The 27,324-nt window shown below is 40.9% G+C and overlaps 1 protein-coding gene across 7 annotated transcripts in view; it reads right to left on the reverse strand.

The window, feature by feature from the left end:
* Nucleotides 1-27,324, reverse strand: part of FHIT (fragile histidine triad diadenosine triphosphatase) — a 1,430,768-nt gene that overhangs the window by 1,400,638 nt on the left and 2,806 nt on the right. For 2 of the 7 annotated variants that reach the window (XM_059161365.1, XM_059161374.1), the window contains exon 1: nt 1,800-1,818. The exons of the other annotated variants lie outside the window; for them this stretch is intronic. The gene's annotated coding sequence lies outside the window, so the exon portion shown is untranslated. Of the gene's footprint in view, nt 1-1,799; nt 1,819-27,324 lie in introns of those variants that run through there. 7 annotated transcript variants of the gene reach the window in all.

Consider the following 27,324-nt stretch of genomic DNA (forward strand, 5'->3'; position numbering starts at 1 on the left):
TGTTCAAAAAGGTAAAAATACCATCTTGTTTTAGAATATAACACATAAGTAGCAAAACGGTTAAAAAAAAAAAAAAAGCAAGGGAATCTAATGATTGGGGAAGATTCTGGAATATGGTCATGTTCTATTTCTTGGCCAAGGATATATATTGTATTATAATAGAATACAATACAATTATACACTTCCAAAAATTATTTTGTATGTATGGTATATTTCACAATTTAAAAACACATAAGAGTAATCAGCAAAATAATAGGGATGTCCAAACCAACTTAGGGAACAATATAAAGAACAGAAAACTCAGCCAATTCTCCATAGCATATTGGAATGGAAGCAGGCAAGAAACAAAGGAAAGCATAAATGAGTAGAAAATACAAAAGAAAATATTTAAAGTAAGTTCAAATATATGAGAAATCAGAGTGAATGGATTAAAGACACCTATTAGAATAATTTTTTAAAATGGCTTTTTTTAAGCCTTGCTTTATGATGTTTATAAGAAATACATCTAAAATATAAAGGGAGTTGGAATGGGAAAGTATAGAAAACTACTCACCAAATAGGGCTCACCTTGATCATATAATGACTTGTGACTGGCATGCATGGTATTGCCTTTAATTATTTTCTCCTGTGTACATGTTTATCACCTTGATTAGTGTCCAAACTCTTTAAGACCTATGGTCTTTATTGTGCAAACCAACCACACCAGCCCATGCATTGTGAACCCCAGATTCTATACCTATATCAAATAGTCCTTCAGTAAATACGCGTTGAGCAGACAAGTGCACATGGATTCTATAGTCTTCGTATACATCTCTCTGGTGCCCAAGCATTTTCTACATGGGTGTGCTACATACCCAAAACAGGAGCAGATCAGGATTAAAAAAACCTCTGGTTTCTGGGGCACCTGAGTGGCTCAGTTGTTAAGCATCTGCCTTTGGCTCAGGTCATGGTCCCAGAGTCCTAGGATTGAGCCACACATCAGATCGGGCTCCCTGCTCCGCAGGAAGCCTGAATCTCCCTCTCTCACTCCCCTTACCTATGTTCCCTCTTTTGCTGTGTGCCTCTCTGTTTAAAATCTTTAAAAAACAAACAAACGAAACAACAACAAACAAACAAACAAAAAAACCCACTCTGGTTGCAATGCCCAAAGTACATTATCTCTAGACAAAAGTCAGGAAGAGCCACTCAAAGTAGTCCTCCCTTTCCCCTGTTTGCCTTGGCCCAAAATTCCAAGGACTCAAACTTCTACAGGCCACGAAACCTTTTCATCTGCAGCAGGAAGGTGGTACACGACCTCCCATTCCCCTCAAGCCTAGCTCATCTCCATTTTGTTCTGCAGCACACAGACTCTGTAACCTTCATATGACCTCCTGCAAGACAGATTAGATTTAAATCAATCCAAATAGGTTTGGGCTTCGGTGGCTTCTGAAAGACAAAAACATGGAGGCAGAGCAGTACAGGCCAGTAACACTCTGGTTTTTCTTCGTGGTTTTTCAGAGCCTCCTAGAAAATCTTTGCCAGCCCCAACCCCCTCACTCCATTACCCAGCCCCCAGCTCCCTTAAAAACCAGCCTGAATTTAAACAAACATCATTCTCAAATACAGAAACTTCCTTTGCGATTCATCTTCTCCCAACTGAAACCTCTCTCTGGGAATCATCCAACTACACTTGACTTAACACAGCCCTGCCTGGACCTGAGTGATTTCCCTTCATTGCATTCTGCAGACCTCACCTGACTTCACTGCCACATTAAAGAATTGGTTATTGACCTTTAAATCTTTAACAATTATCTACATACCTGGGAAAGAAGTCTGTTCACCCGGGAATGAAGACAAGACACAAGAATGAAGACACTGAATAAATTCGGCCCTCGTCTTGCTTCTTATGCTACGTTCAGTGAGCTGTTACTGCCAACAAATTATTGCAACATCCTTTCAAATGATAGCCAATTTTCAACCAAGAGAAGATTCTTAAACCTTTTTCTACATATCGGTGAAAACCAGGCAGCTGGAAAACATAGCCCTGGTTAAACGACCTGATGATAAATGAATTATTTTAAACACATGGAATTATTTTCAAATCTTCATACTGATTTAAATGTTCACAAGAAACAGCAGCAAAGACACTAGAAACTTGACATTTCTCAGATACATTCCTAGAAGTCTTACTTCAATTTATATGTATATATTTCTAATAGAATTTCTAAGTCAGAATTTGTGAAACTCTAATATATTTAGAGTTCAGAGGGGTAATTAGAATAATTCTTAGTTTTGTACTTCACCTAGAAAATGAATCAATAATCTCAAAATATATGTGGAAATCCTTCCACTAGAGCCTAAATTCAACAAAGATACAGACAACATCTATCTTATTCTGCACTGAATCCACATCATTTAGAACAGTATCTAGCATATAACATATTTTCAACAAAATTTGCTTAATAAAGGAATATTGTAAGTTTGCTTTACTATTAAAATTGAAAATTCTTTTTTCTTTTTAAGATTTTTTTTTAATTTTTATGTAATCTCTACACCCAGTGTGGGGCTTGAACTCATCACCCCGAGATCAAGAGCCATATGCTCCACAAAACTGAGCCAGCCAGGCACCTCTAGAATTGAAAAAAAAATTTTTTTTTAAGATTTTATTTATTTATTTGTCAGAAAGAGAGAGAGAAAGCACATAAGCAGGCAGAGAGGCAGGCAGAGGCGGAGAGGGAGGGAGGCTCCCCGCCAAGCAAGGAGCCCAATGCGGGTCTCGATCCGAGGACCTCGGGATCATGACCTGAGCCTGAGGCAGCAGCTTAACCCACTGAGCCACCCAGGCATCCCGTAGAATTGAAAATTCTTAAGTTAGGGTTAGTTTTGTTTATTTTCTTCTTTTTTCTGCTTTTCTTAATTTGTATTCTAAGCTTTCTTAAGATGAAAAGATCTCTCTTTATGGAAGCCTACATTTGTATCACCACACACACACCCACACAAACACACGTACACATACACACCCCCAAACACCATCGCCACACCTGTTCAACGCTGTCATATTTGCCAGGCACCAGAAAAGTAAATTTGCCAAGAGTATGAGCTCTGGAAAATCATTAGGTGACGTCTAAGGAGCTGCATACCAATCAGCCAATAATTAGCATGTTAAAATTCAGAGAGTTTGTGACAAATCAAATTCCATGAATCTCAGGGAGCATGACCCCGGCCGGGTTAGCGCCCTGGCTCTGGGGAGGCAGTGGCTTTGTCTGACCAGCAAGACAGGACTGGGAAGCACCATGGCCAGTCTAATCCCAGGGGAGACATTCTGACAGTGTGACATTTGCACAGGGATGCCCCAACGTGGCCCCAGTATGTTTCCTCAAAACGGGATGACATTTCAAGTCAAACAGCTTGGTTCCCCACAGTTCAAACCTTCCCCAAACTCGCATATAACCTTATTTTGAGAAAAATAGGGTCACCTCAGAGAGAAACTGGGGTTGTACAGAAGCAATGTTAAAATAATCCATTTTTTAGGAAGGTCACGGCAGATATTCTGTGTTTAACCTCATTCGTTATCATTCTGTGCTGACACAGACCTCAGACAGCCTGAGTCTAAAAAACAGTTCTCATTTGAGCAAAATCCTGTTCCTATACATCCACCCTGGATACTTTTTAATGAATGCTGAAACCAGTTACAAAATTGCGCTACCAAAAGGTGTGGAGAGTGGCTGTCTGTGCACTGTGTCCTCACTAAACTCCTGCTGTCTGGAACTGCTGTCCACATGCGAGGCCGTCCAAGGATGTACGGACACTGCTGTTCCTGCTACTGCGGGCCCATTGAAGGGCACCTTTCTTACATGGCCGATTCTATCCAAGGGGAGAAACCAAAGAGGGTGGAGAACACCCAGCTCCCCACTGGGCTTTGGCAGTGTCCAAATGCCTCGGGGAACACACTCTTACAAGAAGTCCAGGATGAAGGGCCTGTCCTCTAACCAGACTGACCAAGCTCTTGGGGCAAACACTCTGCCTCCATCACATACATGCCTGTGTGGGCCTGGTCTGAGTATGTTCCCACCCCAAGCCAAGGGTGACTGTTCCACCGGGCCTCTACTCTACTACAGGGTCAGGCAGCAGCCTGTGCTCCTCCTGGCTCACAGCCCGATGTTCTGATGGCCCAGCTACATCATTGCGGAGAGGGAGTCTGGTGGTGCCCTCCCCTGAACTCTCCATCTGGAAGATTCTCTGGCCTCCTTCCCTCTCATTTTTAATCTGACAGACACTGCTGGACAGGGAAACTCAGAGTACACCAAAGTTCATCTTCCCTTCCCTGCTTCTCGGCTGGCTTAATCACAGGGGCAGAACGAGGTTGGCATGGACCAGGATGCCAGGAATTAAATGAGGGTCCCTGACCACTGGAGCACATTAGTCCTGCCTTCCAAAGTCTTAATTAGTCTTCCTCTGCCTGGCACACCCACTTGCCTTTGGAAACCAGGAAGGTGGCAGAGTAAGATGCCAGGCTCACACCAAGTACTCCACAAAACACTGGTTGGGAATGGTGGTGGCAAATGCCTGCTGGCTCATGGTTCTGCAACAACAGTCAGTTTTGAGGCCTGGGCTCCAGCAGCAAGATTTCTGCTCCCCTTTCTAATGCAAACAGTTATGCAGCATTACTCTGAGTGATTGTCAGCCACCAGCTCAATTTGGAAGCAAAATGATCTTAACAAACAGTGGCAGACTTACAGATAGGCTGCCGAGTCTGGGGACCGAAACAAAGGACAAAAAGAAGACAAAAAATAAAGAGTAGGATTGATGGTGAATGGAAGAGGGGAAAATGAACAGAGCAAAGAGAAATGAGGAGGATTATGGGAATAGGTACCTCAGTTCTGCTACTCCAAAATGAGCTGTGAACATAGCAAGGGACTTGGGTGGAAGCAATATGGGAGAAATCACAGAAAGGAGACAGAGCAGCAAATCTGGAGATTTTGATGCTGGGACAGATTCAGGGCTAGCAATGGAACAGATTCAACATGAAGTAACATTCGAGAGGTTTCAAAAGACAATGAGTCTTAATTCTGTTCTGTTTTGCACCCTTTGAGTTAAAGTGGCACACCAAAATTTGCTATTTTTCTAAGAGGACATTGACAGATACAATGGGAACACTGAATACATTTTTTCCCTCTGCATTCATTATCTCTGGCCCTTATCCACAGGCCTATTGCAGACTAAATTGGATTTTGGATCACTGGTACTGAGGCGCTGCAATTAATTAACAATAAAAACATAATATTTATATCCAGGCCTAACAACATCTGACATTTAAACTATTCTGCCAGTCGGGCAAATTCCATCCGACAAATTTTCATTTTAATGAACATGACAGGCCACGGTTTACATGATAGACCAAGGAGCAGCAAAGAGTTGATCTCTTGGCATGTGCTCTCAAGGCCTGGCCGTGCTAGAGGAGAAACCAGCTGAGGAACCGCTAGAGGAACAGTAAGCCCAGATCCCCAGCCCCACCCAGACAGACCAAGAACACATGTCCTACAACAAAGATCCTAGTATGCAACTGTCCTTGTTTCTGTGCAAGCTCAAAGTTAAATACCTACTGCCCCTTTTGATCCACTGGATAATTTGTCTATCTTTGGGCTGCTGACATTTTCGTTGGGGTATGAAAATCCTTTAGTCCTTACTAATTAAAAAGTGATAAACGTTTTGCAAGGCATCCAATAATGTGCAAAGTACACAAGAGTTGGAACTGATGCAGCTTTCTCGGTTGGCACAAGACTGGCCTTCCGTGTTTTGCCAGATGGTATATCTCAGTAAGTCCCCAATCCCTGACTCAAGTGAGGGGCATTGTCAATATGATGCTGAAGCAGAGACTATCTATCTTTAAATGTTATCTTCTTTTGCATTATACTAATGCCAATGGCCTAACATTTTTTTTTTTTCTGAAACTTTCACAGCTAAGGAAGTTTTTCATTTTTCTGTGACTCATTATTCAAGCCAACAGAAGATAGTACAGATGAGGGGAAAAAACTTCATCTCCATTAGAACCACGTAAATTTGATGGAAACCAATGTCAGGAACCACATCTCCCAGCCTGACCTCTGGTCGCTCCCCTATGGGTTCCGGGTGAAAGAACATGGACAAGATAGAGTAGGTTTCTCCAAACCTGTCTCCACTACCCCAAAAAACGTTTAAGTTAAGGACAGAGTTAAGGATGAAAAATTCAAAGAGACCAAGGCAATTAGACAGAAGCTTAACAGATGTGGGAAGGAGCCAGTGAAAAACTAGTAACAAATTGTCAGTAGGAGCCCTTCTTATTGGAAAGGCCATATATTTCTAGTTCACTTATCTAAAACACTCTTTATCCTAGCTTTTACATCAATTCAAAAGAAATGAAATGAAGTTCCAATTTAAAAGCAAGACTTCTTCAGAATATGGATTTGGTTCTTGGGTTCCAATCTCAGCAATTAAAATAGCCACCTTCATGGTGATTTGTCTTCAAACAGTGGCTCTGAATAGATCCAAAATGGTAACAATGTTCCATGGCACAGATATAGCCATGATACCAGAACATGAAATCCTGAAAGGGTAATAGCATTCCCACTATTATAACCCAATTCCGAGTCAGTATGGGGTTTTAGTTAAGACGACAACCCGTACATAGAGTGTAGACACATACACCTGCACACGTACACACACACACACACACACACACACACACACACGTTACAGGAATAATCGCATATTTGCAGACTTTACATGCATTCCCCCATATATAACTCGATAAGTACTGTTAAGAACTCTATCGCACACCAAGAAAAGGGCAATTAGAGATAACAGACCTCTGGAAGAGGTGAAGTCCAAAGTCACAGGCAGGTAAAGTGGCAGAGTTAAGGTACAAATCCCAGCCCAAGCCTGAGCTCTATACCACATAGTGGCATATGATGGCATCAACAAAGGAGATGGCATGAAGGAATTGATTCATTTTGGCAATAGTCAAAATATCTTTTAAATACCAGATACAAAACATTTTCAGCCCACCAGATGCTTATTTAATTTTGAAAAATCAACTTTTACAGAGCTGCTATGTTTGTTAATGCCTTGTTTATTCTTGAAAAAGGAAGGCCTACCAGGGAAAAGATGCATTTCTTCAAGTTGGGAAGAAATGCAAGACCCTGACTGGATTGAACTGAAAATATTTGACATTACACAAATGAATAGAATCTAAAATTTTAACATGGCTAAGCGGGAGGCATGTACTAAAATGGTCATATCAAATTTAGAACACAAAAAATTTAACATGCTTATTGTCGTAAACAAAGGCATTTGGTTAAATGAAAGTTCCATCAAAGCTTAATAACCAAATTTGAGTGAACACAAAGTAAAGGGTTATATACTTTCTGCGGTTTCAGTAATAGCTAATCTAATAATGGTAAATGGAGGGTTATTGTTGATTCCTTTGCCTCTGTTTCATAAATTAGATAAAGCAACCTGGCAGTTACAGTACTTTGTGGAGTTTTATTTGACTAAGTGATTTTAAAGCTATCTCAAAATATAACAAAGTCATGACTTGAATGACTACGGAACTGTACCCTGCTTACCATCACCACCTTAGTACTGTTGACCAATGTGAAGTGGAAGGCTTCCTGTGAACTAAAACTGTTCTGTAAAGCTCCATTTACATCTGCAGAAGTGGCCATTACGAAGGCAAAGTGTCAGTGGCATGGTGTTATCTGATATTCCCTTGCACCAGGGCCAAGCTTGTAAACTATAAAGTGTAAGAGCAGTCAAGTGTTACTTATTTCTTCTGATGCAAAACTTGGGAACAGTAGAATTTCTCTGGTTAATGATTTTTCATAGCACATTTCCAATTTTCTCCTACAGTTTATTGATCTGGAATACTAAAAGAGTGTTCTTCCCTAGCTAAAGAACATACAAAGCCTGTGCCCTGGGTCCCATGAGATGTACCTGGAAAGGCAGCCACAGTGGTTCATCAGGGAGCTTAGGAGTGGCATTTTCCTTACTGAAAAAATGTTCTGGTCGAATCCTAGGCTTTTTGATAACAGGGAACCCTTCCCTAGCCTCTGCACTTGGAGATGACACCCTGCACTTGCAGTTCTGAGAGCCGATGGGTTGCCTTCACAAAAGCAGTCTATTTTCCTGTGTTTTCCCCCTTGTGCCCTGATATGGTTACTTTCAATTACCCTGATAGCCCAGGAAGAAAAATATCCTTCTCTCCATATTTCATTCACATAATAAGAATCTGCAAGCTGTTCTGTATGACAGATGAGGACTGTGAGCTGAAGCAACTTGTTCCGCCTGTCAGCCTCCAAGAACCCACAGCAATGAGATACAATCGTGATGACATTACTAGAGAAGAAGTGGGTCAAATACATGGTCACTTTAAAACAGAATGTCAACTGTTCTTTCCACTTCAGTAATTTGATGCAGTGGAGGCTCTTACCTCCCCCACCCCCCCAAAAAACAGAAAGAAAACAGCACTCACTGCTATTAGCTAAACATGCACGCGCACGCGCACACACACACACACATGCAACTATTGTTAAAAGTATTGTTCCCATAACCCCTTTTTCAGCCTCTGACCGATCAGCCAAGAAAAGTTTATTAAGTATCTACTATGAGTCAGACACCAAGGTAGGTAGAGTGTTGAAAAGAGACAGCCCCTGCCTTGCAAAGTTTACAGTCTGGGGTAAAGGACAAATATTAACAAAGAGATTAAAATTGATGTAGGGAAGTACAAGGTACTGAGGGACTTATTAAATAACTAACGAAGTCTTATGCGTTAGAGTGACTTTCCCTGTGGAAGAGATATTTAAGATAAGGTGTTAAGTAGAATTACTAGCCAGGTAAGAGGTGAGGGGGAAGGTTCCCAGCAGAGGACCTTTGTCATCAAAATGTTTCCTTTCCAAGAAACCAAGGCATTAAGATGCAGTAGAAAGTATAATGGGATACAGGAAGCCATGAAGTCCACCACTGGGAGCTAGTATCTTTTCATTATTTTAACCCCTAGCTTAAAAAAAAAAAAAAAAATTAATTAAAAGAAACACTTTAAAAAGCACTGGTATACCTCAGTCCTATCTTGCCATGTAAGGGCAAAAGTTACCATAACCACATCTTCTTGCTGATCTAAACACTAAGGTAGATTTTACTTTTAAAAGAAATCTAATTGATCTTGACTGTTCTGGTTAAAACCCATGGGTTATTTTTAAAAACATGTTTTGACAGCAGTGAAACTTGCAGCACATACAACACCAAAAGCATAAATTTGTTCAGGGTAGAAGAACATGAAAATTAACAAAAGCAGTGGTAAATGTGATATATTAAAAAAAAAAAAAAAATACTACCAATGACCTGCCCCAAAAGTGGAAATTAAGAACAAAAAGGTTCTCTTCTCTAATACTTGGTTATGAAAATCCTGATTTGTTTTTTTTTTTTTGGGGGGGGGCTGCTTTGGATCATTTAAAGTTCTTATAGCACACAACTTTTTTCCATGGGCTTAACAAATTGGAATAGCACACAACTTTTTTCCATGGGCTTAACAAATTGGAATGGAGAGGGAAAACTGGATTTATTCATAAGTATGCTTGCCCTTTCCACTAAACCCCAAAGTGTGATGTCTGGACTGTTCTTTCCAATCTCAAAATGCATCCCCAGAATCCAGAATCAATCAAAACTGCATTTAACTAAGGGCTGAATTTGGCCCTAAAAAACTGAGTGACTGAACGGGGCTACTAGTATTGGGAGTTTGCTGTTGTTGTTGTTTTATGTCCTTATCTAGTAATTGCCAGCAATGAATTTAGCAGTTGCTCCAAAATGAACACAAGCCAGGGCTACTTTTATTTTGTTTGTTTGATATTAGTTTCAGGTGTACAATATAATGATTCAACAATTCTATACATTACTCAGTGCTCATCATGGTAAGTGTACCCTTAATCCCCTTCACCTATTTCACCCATCCCCCCCACCCCCCCCCGACTGCTAACCATCAATTTGTTCTCTATAATTAACAGTCTATTTCTCGGTTTGTCTCTTTTTTCTTTGTTTGTTTGTTTGTTTTGTTTCTTAAATTCCACATATGAGTGAGAGGTATTTGTCTTTCTCTGACTGACTTACTTCACTTAGCGTTGTATCCTCCAGATCCACCCATGTTGTTGTAAATGGCAAGATTTCATTCCCTTTTATGGCTGAGTAATATTCTATTGTGAATATATACCACATCTTCTTTATCCATTCATCTATCAATAGACAGTTCTGTTCCTTACATAATTTAGCAAAATATCATGCTGCAATAAGCATAGGGGTGCACATATCTTTTTGAATTAGCATTTTCATATTCTTTGGTAAGATACCCAGTAGTTGAATTACTAGATCATATGATAATTCTATTTTTAATTTTTGAGGATCTTCCATACAATTTTTTACAGTGGCTGCACCAGTTTGCATTCCCCAAAACAGTGCACGAGTATTCCTTTTTCTCCAAATCCTCACAACTAGGAATACTTTACAAAAAATACTGTATGCAAACCATGAGAATTGTGTTACTTAGATCCTATCTAGAGTTCATTCTGGAAGGCATATTTTAAGAGAAATACTGGCCAAGTTAGAAAGTACCTACAGGAGGGTAACAAGAATGGTGGAGGTTTCTGAACTTCTCACAAGGGACAATTGAAGTACCTGGAGAGGTTCAACCCAGAGGAAAGTAGAAAGAGACACAAAACCTGCCTTCGTATAGTCAGTGTTCACTCACTGATGAAGACTTTCCATTTGAGCACTTCCTCTGCACTGGACAAGGCACTGTGCAGGACAATAAAACGGCAGCACTGAGCAAGAAAGCCCCTTTCTTTTATCATTTGGAAGAGAAAATAGCCTTTTTCTGTGGCGCTTCCCAGGACACAGTAGAGCAGAGCACAGGTTCAGGAATCTGAGCACTAAAATCAAAGTCTCTGGTGGCCCCCAAAGAAAGATGTCTTTGTCAAGCAGAAGAGGAAAAGACACAGAGAAGGCCATGTGAAGGAAATAGAACCACAAGCCGAAGAATGCCTGGGGCCACCAGAAGCTGGAAGAGGCAAGGAAGGAATCTTCCCTAGAGCTTTTTGAAGGAGGACACAACGGCCCAGAACTGTGACATGAAATTCCTTAAAAAGTACACACCATAGAGGAAGGGAGGAAAAAATGAAACAAGACAAAACCAGACAGGGAAACAAACTACAAGAGACTCTTCATCTCAGGAAACAAACTGAGGGTTGCTGTGGGGTGAGGTGGGGAGGGATAGGGTAGCTGGGGATGGACACCGGGGAGGGTGTGTGCTGTGGTGAGTGCTGTGAATTCTGTAAACCTGATGATTCACAGACCTGTACCCCTGAAACAAATAATACATGATATATTAAAAAAAAAAAAAAAAAGGACACAGCACATTATTTCCTATGGGAGCCACCATCCCTTGAATGAGAATGGAGGGGTTGTTCTTTACCCAAAGTAGAAAATGAAATATCTCACAAGCCAAGCTAGGGGGGCCAATGGGTCTTCAAAGAGGAGAAACCTACCTTTATAATTCTCTCCCTCCTTGGATTTGGAATACTTCAGACCATGCCAACTACACCCTGGGAGGCAAAGTCAAAATGTACAGCAGGCCAGGCAGTAGGGCTAGGAAATTAAGATATAGCTGCCTGCTCCTATTAGCGGCATTGCCGCAGGGCCAGAATACCGCAGTTCATTTGGGCCTGGTTTGGCTGAAAAGATGCAAGTTTCAAATAAGGCCAGACAGGAGAATAGATAAACAAAACTATGGAGTATTCACATAATAGAACATTATACAGCAGTCAAACCAAATAAAGTGAAGTACAGAATGGTGTATATTGCATGTCCCTTTTTTTGTAAAAAAAAAAAAAAAGGGAGGGGCGCCTGGGTGGCTCAGTTGGTTGGACGACTGCCTTCGGCTCAGGTCATGATCCTGGAGTCCAGGGATCGAGTCCCACATTGGGCTCCCAGCTCCATGGGGAGTCTGCTTCTCCCTCTGACCTTCTCCTCGCTCATGTTCTCTCTCACTGTCTCTCTCTCAAATAAATAAATAAAATCTTTAAAAAAAAAAAAAAAGGGAAGAAAAGTAATTTAGATGTGTATTTTCCTATGCACATTAAAAAATACCAAAAAAGTTCAAAAGAAACTAATCAAAGTGACTACCCTAAGGGAAATGGGACAGAGATAGGGGTATGGGCACAAGAGCAGCAAAACTTTATATATTTTTCTATTGTTTTGATTTTTTAACCAGGTGAATATATTACCTGCTCAGAAAAAAAAAATTTAAGTCTACTGAAAATTTTTTTAAAACCCTGAAACAAGGTTATAACAACTCACATTGTGGGAAGTAGTATAAAATGGTGCATACAAAGAGGGCGCTTTGATGATACACATCAAGGACTTCATAACTGGACCTTGGACCCAGTGATTGCACTTCTGAAAGGAATTTATCTAAGGAAATATTGAGAGATTTGTATACACACACACAGAGGGATGTTCACTACAGAATTGTCATAGTTAAAATTTTTTAAAAGTCCACATGTGAAATAATAGAGAATCAGTCAAAGAAATTATGAAACATTCAAATAATTGAGTGTTATGCAGCTGTTAAAAATTATACTCTAAAACAAATAATTGGCGATACAGAAAAATATTCATAGCGTATTTTTGAAGTCATTCATTAATTTTTCAGTAAAATTTGTAAAGCTTCTACCAGGTGCTAGGCACGAAGATGGACGCTGATTAAAAAGGCCAGTTACAAGGCAGTCCATCAAAGGGTAATCCCACTTTTTTGTGCACTTATAACTAAACTAGAAGGATAAACACCAAAATGAGAGCCGTGATTACCTCCTGGTGGCAAGATTATGGGTGAAATATATTTTCTATAATGATCATACATTACTTCTGTAATAAGAGGGGGGAAAAGCATCACTTTTTAAAATCAGGCGAACAACTCCTAGGATCAAGAATGTATCGCTTCCATCTCTTTTTTCTCACCCCTCCCTGATTCTCTAAACGCAGGCCTGATGTCTGCTTCAACAGCATCGTCCTGTGACCAGTAAGAAAAAGCCAAGAACACTGTAGATACATTCTTGACATTTCTGAGCTGCTGAACTAGAGCCACAGCCAGCCTCCCTACCCCACCCCACCACCCACCCCTCAAGTCCCCCTACACCTAGGTTTCTTCTTCTGGGGAAGAAATAATCCTCTGCTTTTTTGAGCCACTGTGAGTTACGTTTTCTGTTACTTGCAGCTGGAAGCATTCTGAGCCAACAAGGTAATATACTAACTAATAAAGGCCACGGGAAGACCGGGCCTGGCAGTCCAACGTGTTTATTTTGACCACTGAGTCCAGCCTGAAGAGTGACAATAATCATCCCACCAGCTTCTGGCATGGTCTTCTCTGACATTCCTGGGAAACAGAACCCAGGAGCAGCCATTAGTGGGGAGTCTGGGTGCACAGGGAGCATTACCCGCAGTGAAGTGTGCAAAGACTAGGGAGCTACTCCTACAACTTACAATATGACCTAGCATTTCCACTTCTTAGAGTGTGGCCTAAGAAAAGAATCATGGATGTCATGATGCATCCATGCAAATATTCTTCAGTAATACATATCAGACATCAAATTGGGAAAAGCCTAATGCTAAACAATTGGAATAGGATGAAAAATAATCGCAGGTTCCAAGAGTGGAGTACTTTGCAGTCATTAATGGCATGGGAACACACACACAATACAGTGATGAGTGAAAAACAGATAACAAAGCTATATGTGAAGTACAATCCCAATTTTAAAAATTAACAGAATAAATAAATAGACATAGGCAATAAAAAAGGATAAAAAGCATATCCATTGGGGCGCCTGGGTGGCTCAGTGGGTTAAGCCGCTGCCTTCGGCTCAGGTCATGATCTCAGGGTCCTGGGATCGAGTCCTGAATCGGGCTCTCTGCTCAGCGGGGAGCCTGCTTCCCTCTCTCTCTGCCTGCCTCTCTGTCTACTGTGATCTCTCTCTGTCAAATAAATAAATAAAATCTTAAAAAAAAAAAAAGCATATCCACTGAAATATTGATAGTTCTATCATGAGGGGGTGGAATGGCAATGTCATTATTTTTTTAGTATTTTTTAAAAATCTTCTAAAATAAATTATTTTCTTATGCAGTTGCTAAGAAGTTGTTGTTTTGTTTTTTTAAATACCTCTTCTCATAGATAATTTGGGACCTCTGACCAAGATACAGAAAAAGATAAAGAAATTTTAGGTTTCCAAGTGAACCTGTATTATATAAATGCAGTATGTTTTCTTTAATTCCATAAATACAGTTGTGATGCTGCCAATTTGAGAAAAATATTGATGTTTCCTTAAATAAGTCTAGTCTATATTGAAATTCATTCCCCTGCCTGAAATGGAATTATCTTGGAAACAATAAAAATGAATGCTGACTTGCTGTGTCTTTGATAAAAGCAAGTCATTTACATCCTTGTCTTGATCCATTAGACTTCATTATACAGCAACAGTAGCTATCATGGAGGTCTGACCTTCCTTACCATCTGAGGAAAGCAGGTAGCAGAGCACAAGCTCCTGAATCACATGACCTGGGTCCTCATTCCCAGCCCTACCACTTGCCAGGAGGGTGTCCTTAAGCACTTACTTAACCTCTCAGTTTCAGTTTTCTCATGTGTAAATGGAGATGGTAAGAGTATCTACCTCATAGAGTTGTCCTGAAGATGAAATGAGAGAATCCATACAAAGGTCTTAGTTTCATTCCTGAACCACAGTAATCTGATAAAAAGTAAACTCTCTTCTAACTTAGTTTCAACCTATATTTGAAGATAGATCATGGACCTGAAACATTGGATTTCTTTTGTTTTGCTTTGCTTTGTTTTACTTCTAACAAATTATTTTAAAATTTATTATAAAGTATATAACTGTGCAAATCAAATGGCAATACATAGCTTTTAGGAAAAAAAATCTCTTGCCTCGTTTCTTCCTATTTCCCAGCTGTCATCCCTGGAGGTATCTGCATTCAACCATTTTAGTTCTCTTCTGTCTCTACTGTCTCTTTTCCAGTTTTATTGAGAAATAACTGACATACAGCGTTGTATAAGCTTAACATATGCAGTATGATGGTTGGATTTACATATATTGAGAAATAATTACTATAACAGGTTTACTTAACAACCATCCTGTCAGATACATACAATAAAGAGAAAAGAAAAAAAAAATTCTCCTTATGATGAGAACTCCTAGGATCTAGGCTCTTACCTTCCATGTATAACACTCAGCAGTGTTAGTGCCAGTGATCATGCTGTCCCTGTTGGCCCTAGGTCTTAGTTGACTTATAACTAACTGGTAGCTTGTACCTTTTGACCACTTTCTTCCAATTCCTTCCCTTGCTCCCTCTACCCCCTGACTCTGGTAACCACAGATCTGATCTCATCCTATGAGTTTAGTTTAGGGTTTTGTTTTTGTCTTTAGATTTCACAAATAAGCGAGATCAAACAGTATTTCTCTGTTTCTGTCTGACTTATTTCTTAGCATTATGCCCTCAAGGTCCAACCATTCTCATTTTTTATGGCTGAATAATATTCGTGTGTGTGTGTGTGTGTGTGTACAACTTTTTTATCCATTCACCCATCAATGGACACATACATTGTTTCTATATTTTGGCTACTGTAAATAATGCTATGAACACATGGAGGTGCAGATATCCTCTCCAGTTACTGGTTTCATTGCCTTTGTATTTATGGAACATGATTTTGAAGACGCTCCAGTATCCTATTTTAAAGACCCTTGTTGGATATAGATACTTGACTTTGAAATACAGATTTGACATCATTTATTTAATGTTCCCTAGGTTAAAGGAGATGCTTAGAGAAAATGGTGGATCTTTTAGACCACCAAAAATCTGCTTCAGAATGTGCATCAGAGAAGTTAACTACTCTCATTGGCCTTATCCTATCTTATTCTTTACAAAAAAGCACTACTTCATTCTATGTATTGTGACTAATAATAAAAATGAGAGCTAAAATCATCACTAACATATGTATGGTATTTACTGTACACCAGGAAGTATCCTACATATTTTCTGTATTATCTCATTTTCAAGATTAACTAGTGAGGTACAGTCTTATTATTCCCATTTTTTAGATGAGAAAACGGAGGCACAAAGAGACAGAGAAGTTCTGAGTCCAGATATAAACATAATAATTTAATAATAATAATATAATAATAACATAATATGACAATAATAATAACACAGCAATGGATCTCCAAACATCATCTCTTGTGCTTCTGACAACCTCATACTATTCCCAATAATGGATAAGAAACTAAGAACTAAAGTAAATTAGCTAAGGTGAGATATGAGTTTGTCTGGCCCCAACACCAGCCACTCCAAGGAACTGCCTGTCTGCAGAGGGAACAAAGAAGGGCTTAGCCTATTCCTGAAGCTCTCCACTGGGTTTATAAGATGTTGGAGAGGCACAGGACTTGAGAATTATCAGATCCAAGCCCCTCTTTATACAGGTGTGGAAAGGGAGGTCAAGACTTGCATAAGGCAGTGAGAGCGACAACAAAAACCCAGGGTTCCTGACTCCCTGCACCACATCCTTGTGGTGACACAATGAGGTCCTGTCACCCCAAGTCAGCCACGCCAGACACTGTGAAAGCAGCAGAGGGAAAGCCTGACCACCTCACAGTGACCACCTCACCAGCCTGTTGTCTCTCCCACTGTTCCCTGTTGACTCCAGGGATTACTGCACAGGCTTCTGGCACATCCAGAACTGGGGAGAGGAAAGAAGCCTGGGGAAGGAATCCACAGCCAAAACAGGAAGCTCCCAGTGCCTTTCATGATCTACCAAGAGCCACTTCCAGTATGATTCTCCTGAAGTCAAACTGGAGATCTGGAGAAGGAGAGTGGCTCTAGGACACATGGGTCTCTGCTGCAGACACAAGACACAAAACAGCCCAAGTCTTTGAGAACGTGATTGGAATAAGCAAGTCCCCTGAATCTTTTCCGACTAAATGCATACCTTTACTAGTTTTTATGATGGATAAAAATAATTAAACTGTCCCACAGAGAAATTTTTTTAAAAATAGAGTTTTGGAGGTGTCCAATTAAAATTCATTCAGTATTATGTAATCCTTCAAATACAACGGTTGTTTACTCTGCTTTGATTTCTAAGCTTTCCTTTGATGACAAATATTAATATTTATCATTTTTCTGATGTTGGACTAATGAGAATCTTAAGTGTTTATGAGAAGGCATTTAAATATTACAGTACGGTGGATGTGTTTGTTTTCTGATTTATATTCCTCTGTCTTGAACATCAACCAGCATTTATTTTTTTTTTGTGCTGAATCCTGGGTTGATGTTCATCAACATTTCCACCAAACTTTTTATGGCCAGAACTGATGGCCTCTACATTTATTTGATGACCAAAGAGAATATGACAGTCCACCAAATAAGACAGCACGATGAGAAAGACGTCGCTCTGATTTTCAAAGTGAAAACGGGCCCCCACATGTAACGACCAGCCAGCAAGAGTAGACGAAGCCACCTTCCTGGTTTAATCAAGGTGATATTTATTGAGTGCTGACCACACGTCAGGCACTGTGCTTCACATCCACGTCTCACTGGATCTGCACAACCAAGAGCTAAATAGTATTATCGTCTGTATTTTACAGAAAAGAGAGATGCAGAGAGGTTGAGAACTTTGCTTAAGATTATACAGCTAATGAGAAGCAGACAAGAGTCCTCAGAGCCAGAGTAGGCTTTTCTCTCAGCTCCCTTCCTAGGAGCCCCTTCTTGACTCCCAGCATTATCTGTACAGCATAAATGGCCATCTGCATGGAGCAGCAGCCTTTAAGGCAACCTAGACTTTCAGATCTTGACAGTAATGATGAGACATAACATTCTGTCCTTCACAGGCCATGCGCTGCTTTATGCACAGAGACAGGGCAAGGAACCAGTACCATGCTCCCTGAGGTCCATGCCCTCAGGGAGCAAACTTCTAAAGAGGGAAGACAGACAATAGTAACACAGTAAACAAGGCACTCTCTCCATGAAGGGGAGGAAATGGGAGGCTGTACAAAAATTCAAGAAATGGTAAGAGGAGCTAAAATCTAGGACTTCAGCAGATTTCTCCTACCCATGCCCCACCCATGCAACCAAGACTTGGCTAACTGAAGAAGTAATGGAGCAGAGCCCAGAAGTAGGAACACAGTGCAAAGTTCAACATCAAATTCTAAGTTAGGGACCAGGTGCTGGGGCATCAGCAAAATAGCCACCACTCCTGCCTTCACTGAGCTTACAGTCAGAGGAGGAGAGCACTGATCAAAAATTAGAGGTTAAGCAAAAGCTATAAAAAAGTAGAAGTTAAGGAAGCTAAAGACACAGGAACTAACCTAAAAAGGACTAAGAAAAAAGGTCATCATTCTGCTTCTGACTCCATCTGTGACCAAGAGCAAGTCACTTCCTCTCTCTAAAACCAGGTCTCCAAATTTGTAAATACAAGGGACAAGACTGGGTGAATCTCAACAAATTTCCTTCAACCTGCCTTCCAACCTATAAAATTTGTATCCTATCTCTTCTTCTACCCATTGATAGACCCCAAACTGCTTTTCTTCCTTTCTTTTTCTCTTTTGTTCTATTCCTCTGCACCCCTAAAGCAAGGGCCCTGTTCTTGATTTTCATTGCCACATGGCAGAGGGGTCAGTTCAGGAGGGAGATGAGCCTGCTAGCCCATCAGAGCCGGGAGTGGGTGTAGCAAACGCTCTGAAATGAAAAGGGGCTGAGTTCTACACATGGAACCTAGTATCCAGATAGAGAGTTAACAGGTAAAAGAGAAGCCTATGGAGATGGCAGGCATTAGGGAAGCACCAGCCGGGACCATAACTAATGTTTTGACAAGAGGGAAGGAAAAAGAAGTCGGGAAGCAGGTGCTCAGAGCAACGGATCAACAGAAGGAAGGTCTGGACAGCAAAGAGCAAGCCTCCGACCACAGTACTGGGAATCAGGGACAGAGCCATCACCCAGACAATATAATCCAGGCTCCATACTTTGATCTCCAGGCCCTACACTGCCAGGCCAACTTCACACAGTGCCAGCCCCTCTTCAGTCTCTATGGTCTACCACAGAGGCCTTCTTTCATCCCTTTGAGCATGTCAAGCTCTTTCCCTAAGAAAGACCTGGGTACAGGCTATTCCTTCTGCCTAGAATACCACTTCACTAGTTCTTCATATGGCTGCCTCCCACTCATCCTTTACTTAGGTCTCAGCTCAAATATCAGCTCCTCCTCTCTGGCTACCCCACCCCCTTTTAGTATCACAGTACCTTCAACTCTTCCTTCTCAGTACTCAGCATCTTATAATTACATTTGTTGGCCTGAGCATTGTCCATCTCCTCCACTTGCCTCCTGAGAGCAGTGACTGTGCCTGCCTTGTTCACCAGCATAGAACCACAGCTAGCACAGTGCCTGACATACAAAAGGCATCAGTAAATGCTTCCCAAATGAATACATTAGTTATGAGCAAGGGAATGGCTCACACGCAGTAAGAACTGGCAAGAACATAGTTGGAGATTAGGTTCAGACACTGGGATATTAGGCAGGTCAGAGATTGTCCAGGCAGGAGCCCAGTAAGCTCCATGGTCAGAGCAAGCAACAGCATCAACTAGGATTTGCTAGGGGACCTGTTACCAGGCATCATTCTACATTCCTCCTGCCTGCTGACCTTAACTTCCAGGTATTACCTACTTCCAAATCCTGGGTCCACTGTCCACTTAACCTGCCACTGGTGTGGGCAGTTTCTACCACACCAAGAGAGTCTCAGAGAAACCTGGCCAATGCCAAGTAACAGAAGCTGCTGCGCAGACCCTCAAATCCAGTGATTAGTATTATAATCATGAGAGTAAGTAATACATGCCAACGGCTTTATACACACAGCCTTATTCAACCCTCACAGCATCCATAGTTAGTGACCACTGTAGCCCCCAATTTAAAGGTGAAGAAACAGACTTAATCTTAATTACCCACATCTGGTAACTGGTAAATCCACATGCCTAAGATTATAGATCTGGATCTCTGAGCTCAAAAATAATAAAAGTATAAAATATAATAGCAATAATAAAAATAAAAGCAAACACTTACTAAGAAATTACTATATGAGAGGTGCTGTGCTAATATTTTATATAGATTATCCCACTGTATTCATACCTATCTATGAGGTATGTACAACTATGTCCATTCTGGAGAAGAAAATAAAATTCTTCAAAGCAAAACAGCTTGCCCAAGATCACCCTCAGCCTGTAACAGAGTGACATATGTATAAACAATCCTATTCATGACATTAAAACAGAATGGAAACATAGTAGGAGCCATGAAGAACTAGAATCTTGATTTCCAAGCGTGGCCCATGGACCAGCAGCATCTGCATCACCTGGGAGCTTGTAAGAAATGGCAGAAGCTTCTGGCCTCACCAGGAACTTTGGGTACAGTTCCAACCAGTGCCCAACCCACAGGATTTGGACCCAGCCATTTCATCTGTGCTAAAAGCCAAACACAGCTAATTCTTCTAGGCCAAGGAAGTATTGGCTGGTTGCCCCTTGGAAGTTCAAGAGCCTAGAGGAAACCGTAGCTTAGAAGAAGCTTTCTGCCCTGCTCCAAGGGGCCAAGAAACAGCCTCAGCTACAGATTTCATTGGACACTGGCTAAGAGCCTAGCTCTTAGCTGCACAGTCAGCAGATTCCAACTACTGCAATTTCCAAGTGGAGGACCCACCTGTTGTTTTGGTACAGGATCCCTTCTCTTCTAAAGGTTCCAACACCTCCCATTGATCAGGGTGGCCTCTCTGTGTTAACAACCAGGCAAGCCGTGCACAGCACAACTCTGGAGACACCATTCACAGGCGTATTTGTCAAAACAAAAAATGTCCCACCTCCCCCTTCCCTACACTCAACCACCTTTTTTGTTGTCATACCTCTTCACAGGCTCTGCAGGTCTTTCTACCTCTTGGTTGCTTTTTCCTGCCCACCTTAGGATCACTACCTCTCCATCCACCAGCTTCATTCCTGGGAGAACCTGAACAGGAATTGCCCAGGCTCCAGGGTTGAGAGAAACAACCTTACTCCAGCAGGTTCCAGCCCCCCTCCACTGCCTGTCCGCTAGGCTCCAAGCACAGACATGCTTCCAGCATCGTTTAAATGTCTTCTGGCATAACCACGCAAGTACCGTCCTGCTTTAATGTGTAGACTCAAGACAGCATTGAGTGTTTTGTTTTTGTTTTTGTTTTTCCCAAAAATGAAGGCACAGGAAGAAGACTTTAAGTCTTGCAGAAAATGAAATTTTGTTCTTACTATATTCCGCACACTTCAGTGATTAAATGACTGCAGACCATACTCTCCTCCAAACTATGCCCAACTAAAATATGTGTGCATTAAACCTCATGAGGGAGTACTGATACTTCCACATTATCTATGATGGGTTTTAGCTCCAATAGCTGTGGGTCTGAGAAGCTGCAAAATACACTGAATTTTAATGGAAATCTGACTGTTAATAAAAAGAGGAACACTAATAAACACAATAAATAGACTCAGAAAGAGTCTTTAAGTTCCAGAATATCTCAATGTGGGCCTTTCGCAAACCTCTTAGCCAGTTTCTCATTTTTCTCTTCTATTCCTACTTATACACATCATTAAAAGAAAACCTTGGCCTAGGTACAAAATATCCATAAAATATGTAATTTTTTAACTTTATTTTAAGCCCTCCAACAAAAACAGCTTTTCCCACTCTCTTAATAGAGAGAAACTCTATTAAACTCTATTAAGTCAACACAGCAGAAAAATAAAACTACTACATTGTGAAATGACTTCCTAATGGGTAAAAAAAGCTGAGGAAAGGCTGAAAAACAAAATTATGGTGTAGGGTAAGAGAAATTCAGGCCAAGAATGCTCCTGGATGCTGGATAGAAGGTTTAAATATGAATATTCAGATACAAAAAAACCTAAGGACATACATTTTCTACAAGGAAAAAGAAACTTTTAAAAGGAAAGGGTCCCCATATGTTATGGATAATCCAGCAAATAAAAGACACTTAACCAAATCAGCCTAATTATTTTGCCATGAAATGGAGGGTGAGGTTAACTATAAAAAATTTAAAAGGAAACCATTATTTATAATAGGCAGCCTGTCTAGAAGCATTCATTTCAGGCTACTGAATTAGAACATAGGAATGTTACTGGTTAAGTCCCACACTGAGCATGGAACTTACTGAATTTAAAAAAAAAAAAATTCTTTTAATAAAATTTTTAAAAATGTTACTGGTTAAAATGGGTTGTAGTTTATCTGAACAACAGTTTAAACCTTTACAGTAATGAATCCACAGCTAATGGAAGCATGTAACTCAGTTTCTTTCTTTTGAACATAGTTTTAATGGGTTAATAGTATTTTTTATCAGCTATGAAGAATTAAACAAACTAAATTATCAAGCAAGAAAAACACAGCCTGAAACAAAACTGAGAATCCTGACTCAAGTGAGCACTCCTAGAGACACCAGGCCACAGGGGACAGGGGGGTGCACTATTTCACTTCAAAGAAAACCCAGGATACAACCTATAGTTAGTTCATCAAATTCCCAGGGAGCTTTGTGACAAGGCTTATCATCTCTTTCACGACCAAAGCCTTCAAAATGCTACTTTCTAGATAGTTCTCTCCCTGCAAAGACCTTTCACCTGTTAGATTGTACGTGATATATTTCATGATGTTCTGTTGTTAGAATCAGTGGTTCTCATTCCTAAATGCACTTCAGAATCACATGGGAAATTTAAAAAGGCAAAATACCAAATACCAATACCTACCTTCCCTCTGAATCAATTTCTCTGGATGGGACCAGCCCCTGGTGACTTGAACTTGTAGCAAGGACTGAGAACCACTGGTTGAAAAGCAATCCAAACAGGTTAAAATTATGTAAAGAAGGAGGCACTATAATTGGGCTTAAATAAATCTACATGAGGAGGCAAAGTGCCTCAAATTCCCATCATAATCAGATAGAAGATGGTACTTTAAGGATCCCAGGGTTTTTTCCCATCAAATTTAAACCATCTCGATTACACGGGAGAGATATATCTAGTTGCCCATAATACTCAAGTTTTTACCAAGAACTGAACAAGTTCAGCATTGCACACTTGAGATAAAAACAAAAACAGTACCATTAAAAGTGATCTATTCCAGAGGTGCCTGAGTGACTCAGTCAGTTAAGCGACTGACTCTTGATTTTGGCTCAGGTCATGATCTCAGGGTTGTGAGATCGGGCCCTGTGCCAGGCTCCACCCTAGGCATGGAGCCTGCTTAAGATTCTCTTTCTCCCTCTCCTTCTTCCTCCTTTTCCCCTCTCCCTACCCCCCCCCCAAAATGATCTATTCCACCTAGTATTCAAAATATGACAAAAAAAAAAAAAAGGTAACATGGAGCTGGGTGCATGAAGTTGCCAGATTTATTAACAACAATAAGAATAAATTCAAAGCTACCATTTCTTGAGTGCTAGCTATTGTGTTACCTCAATGAAAACTCAAAATTCCATCCTATAATAGGGATTATTATCTCCATTTCACAGAGATAATAAGGAAACTGAGGCTCTGCAAGACTAGGACACTCTCCCCAGAGTCACACTGCAAGTGGCTGATAGAAGAAGCAAGACTAGAATCCAGGCCTATGACTCCCTGGGGTCCATTCTCTGAACCACTACCATCTCTCATCTAGATGGCCCAAGAGTCTCCTCAGCACATGCCCCTCAAAGTACAGTCCATGGGCCAGCAGCATCAGCCTGTTAGAAATCCCGAACCTCTGGTCCATTCTAGATGCACTGAATCAGAACCCGCAGCTTAAGATCGGCAGGACATTTATATGCACTTCAAGTTAAAAAACACAGGCCTACTTGGACAATTCTCTCTCACAAGTTCATCATCTTGACTGCATCCACGCTTTTAAAAACTAAATCCTAAAATTTCGCTTCCCCGGGGAAGACTGTTTTGGTGTGTGTGTGTGTGTGTGTGTGTGTGTGTGTGTGTGTGTAAGATTTTATGTATTTGACAGAGAGATAGAAAGACAGCACAAGTAGGCAGAGCCTCAGGCAGAAGCAGAGGGAGAAGCATGCTCTCCGCTGAGCAGGGAGCCGGACATGAGGCTCAGTCCAAGGACCCTGGGATCATGACCTAAGTGGAAGGCAGATGCTTAACCTACTGAGCCACCCAGGAGCCCCTCCCCCCTAGTTAAGGCTGTTAAGTGGTTTCCCAAATGCCCTTGGAATGAAATCTAGAATGCCTTTACAGTACAGGTAACCAGACTTTGCATAATATTGCTGGTGCTTGCCTATGCAGCCCGATTCCTCCCCCATGTCCCCGTTCCCATGCTTTTTATACCCCAGACACAGAGATCAGCTTCCACTCATCAAATCCCAATATCCTCCTCTTCCCTTCCTACATTCTTCCCTCCCTTTCCTCCTTTCTGCCTTCCTGCTTTCCTTCTTTTCTCTAAGCTCTTTCCTGCCTAAAAATAACCACCACCAACCACTGTGACCAACCCATGTCAGCCACATTCACTGCTGTATCCCCCGTGCAGAGCAGTGCAATGCCCGGCACAGAGCTGGAGCAGGATAAATGCACTGAGTAAGGACGTGCTTTGGCTACTGAGGGCTTCCGCTGTTCCCTTTGCCCATCTGCTCTTTGCTCTTTTCCATCTTTCCTTCCCTGTCCTTTACACCACCTCTCTTCTCTCATTCACCTCCTTATCAGTAACTTCATGGCTGTTGCAGTTGTCAGCCTTAGAGAGACACCCTGCCACGCTCACATGTCCATTGCCCTGGGGTTATTCACCAACGGGGTGATGACTGTTTCACTTTAACCCTGAGACATCTAGAATAGGCCCAGTACTTTCCCAGAAGTAGACAGAAGGCCCCACCAACAGAGGCAGGCCACTTTTCAATATGAGATTCAATATAGAGACAGAACCATAGATCAGGGACCTCTCAGTGGGCAACAAAAAGTCAAAAGCTTCACCATTCCTCTACACACACAAAGAGTAACACTGTGCTGACAAGATCGATTATCAAAGCTGTGGTTAACTTCACACTTTAAATGGGATGGCCAACATTGCTATTCTAAGAAACCAAATGGCAAATCCTTTTATAAAGCAGATAACTTCCTCAAGCTAAATGGTGAATAAATGTGATATATCTTCATATATTGTTTACATTAATAATAAAAATAAGAGCTACTATTCGTTTATTGAATACAAGCTACTGAGTGCCTGACAACACACTCAAAGTTTTAAAAACACTAAAATTAACCAGTCAGAAAATGACAGGTGTTGGCGAGGATGTGGAGAAAGGGAAACCCTCTTACATTGTTGGTGGGGATGCAAGCTGGTGCAGACACTCTGTAAAACAGTATGGAGGTTCCTCAAAAAGTTGAAAATAGAGCTATCCTATGACCCAGCAATTCCATTACTGGTTATTTACCCTAAGATGCAAATGCAGTGATCCAGGGGCACCTGGGTGGCCCCATGGGTTAAGCATCTGGCTTCGGCTCAGGTCATGATTTCAGGGTCCTGGGATCGAGGCCCACATTGGGCGCTCTGCTCGCAGTGGGGAGCCTGCTTCCCCCTCTTTCTCTGCAGGCCTCTCTGCCTACTTGTGATCTCTCTCTGTCAAATAAATAAATAAAATATTTGAATAAAAAAATAAAAAAACAAATGTAGTGATCCAAAGGGGCATGTGCACCTGAATGTTTATAGCAGCAATGTCTACAATAGCCAAACTATGGAAAGAACCTAGATGTCCATCAAAGATGAATGGATAAAGAAGATGTGGTACATATATACAATGGAATACTATGCAACCATCAAAACCCCCCAAATCTTGCCATTTGCAATGATGTGGCTGGAACAAGAGGGTATTATGCTAAGCGAAATAAGTCAGTCAGAAAAAGACATTTATCATATTATATCATTGATACAAGGAATTCGAGAAACAAGACAGAAGATCATAGGGGAAGGGAAGGGAAAATGAAACAAGATGAAACCAGAGAGGGAGACAAATCATAAAAGACTCAATCTCAGGAAACAAACTGAGGGTTGCTAGAGGGGAGGGGGTTTGGAGGGATGGGGTGGCTGGGAGATGGACATTGGGGAGCGTATGTGCTATGGTGAGTGCTGTGAATTTTAAGACTGATGAATCACAGACCTGTACCCCTGAAGCAAATAATACATTATATGTCAATAAAAAATGAAATAAAACAGAAAATAATAAATAAATGAATAAATAACTATCTTATTTAATCCGTATCCTCACTTTATGAGGGATAAATCCTTATTATTCCTCTTTTATAGAAAAAGCTAATGGCTAAGTAACCTGCCTCTTAGGGCAGGGCTGAGAGTTAAATCATAGGTCTCCAGACTACCAATCTCTATGGTTACTTTGCCATGTTTTGCTATTTGGATCACTTTCTCATCTGAGAAATCACAGACATGGACATTCCCAATGAAGCAGCCCCTTGAAAGATGACCTCAAAGGCTGAGATTTTTCTTCGCAATGTAGACATTGAAAGGAAAGCAACCTGCTACATCTTATATTTCAAAGCATTTCTATCTTAAAAGAGATTCAAGAAAAAGATGTGGGAACAGAGCTTAGGGATGCTTATAAATGCAACTACATAAATATTTTTTCAGTATCTACCAGTGGTCAGGCATGTGCTGAAACCTGAATGATCAGACTGTTAGCTGAGAGAGGGCGGGACAGGGCAGGTGGCTACAGGAGGGGATAGGGAGAACATCTCCCATAGTGACTGTTTCAGGAATGCTTAGCCAATAATTTACAAAATGTTACTTTATTATCTAACTACATAGAAAGAAGCTTTCACACACAGGAGATGAGTTACCTCCTTTATTACCTGTAAATACATAATTGAAAGGGACAATGTATCTTCTAAAATAGAAGTTTTACATAATTCAAACAACTCGTGTGTTCCTTTCTGATATCCCATATTAGAGGGTCAGACTGTAACTTGTATGAATTCAAACACAGATTTTGTTCTCAAGGGTCTGAAAGACCAAAAGAGAAAAAAGCATTGGGAGCCAAAACAAGATATTCCCAAAATATAAAGGGAGTGATTGAAGCCACACATATATACGAATAAAGAGAGGAGTATAGAAACATTTCCTAAAGCATTCCATCAAACATTTACAGAGATAAGGATAGGAAGAGAACATCAAGTAAAAGAAATCATGAACCTGAAAGGTCACATACATTACTACAAGGC

This window comes from Mustela lutreola, chromosome 2, assembly GCF_030435805.1.
Source record: "Mustela lutreola isolate mMusLut2 chromosome 2, mMusLut2.pri, whole genome shotgun sequence".
Classification (NCBI taxonomy): Eukaryota; Metazoa; Chordata; class Mammalia; order Carnivora; family Mustelidae; genus Mustela; species Mustela lutreola.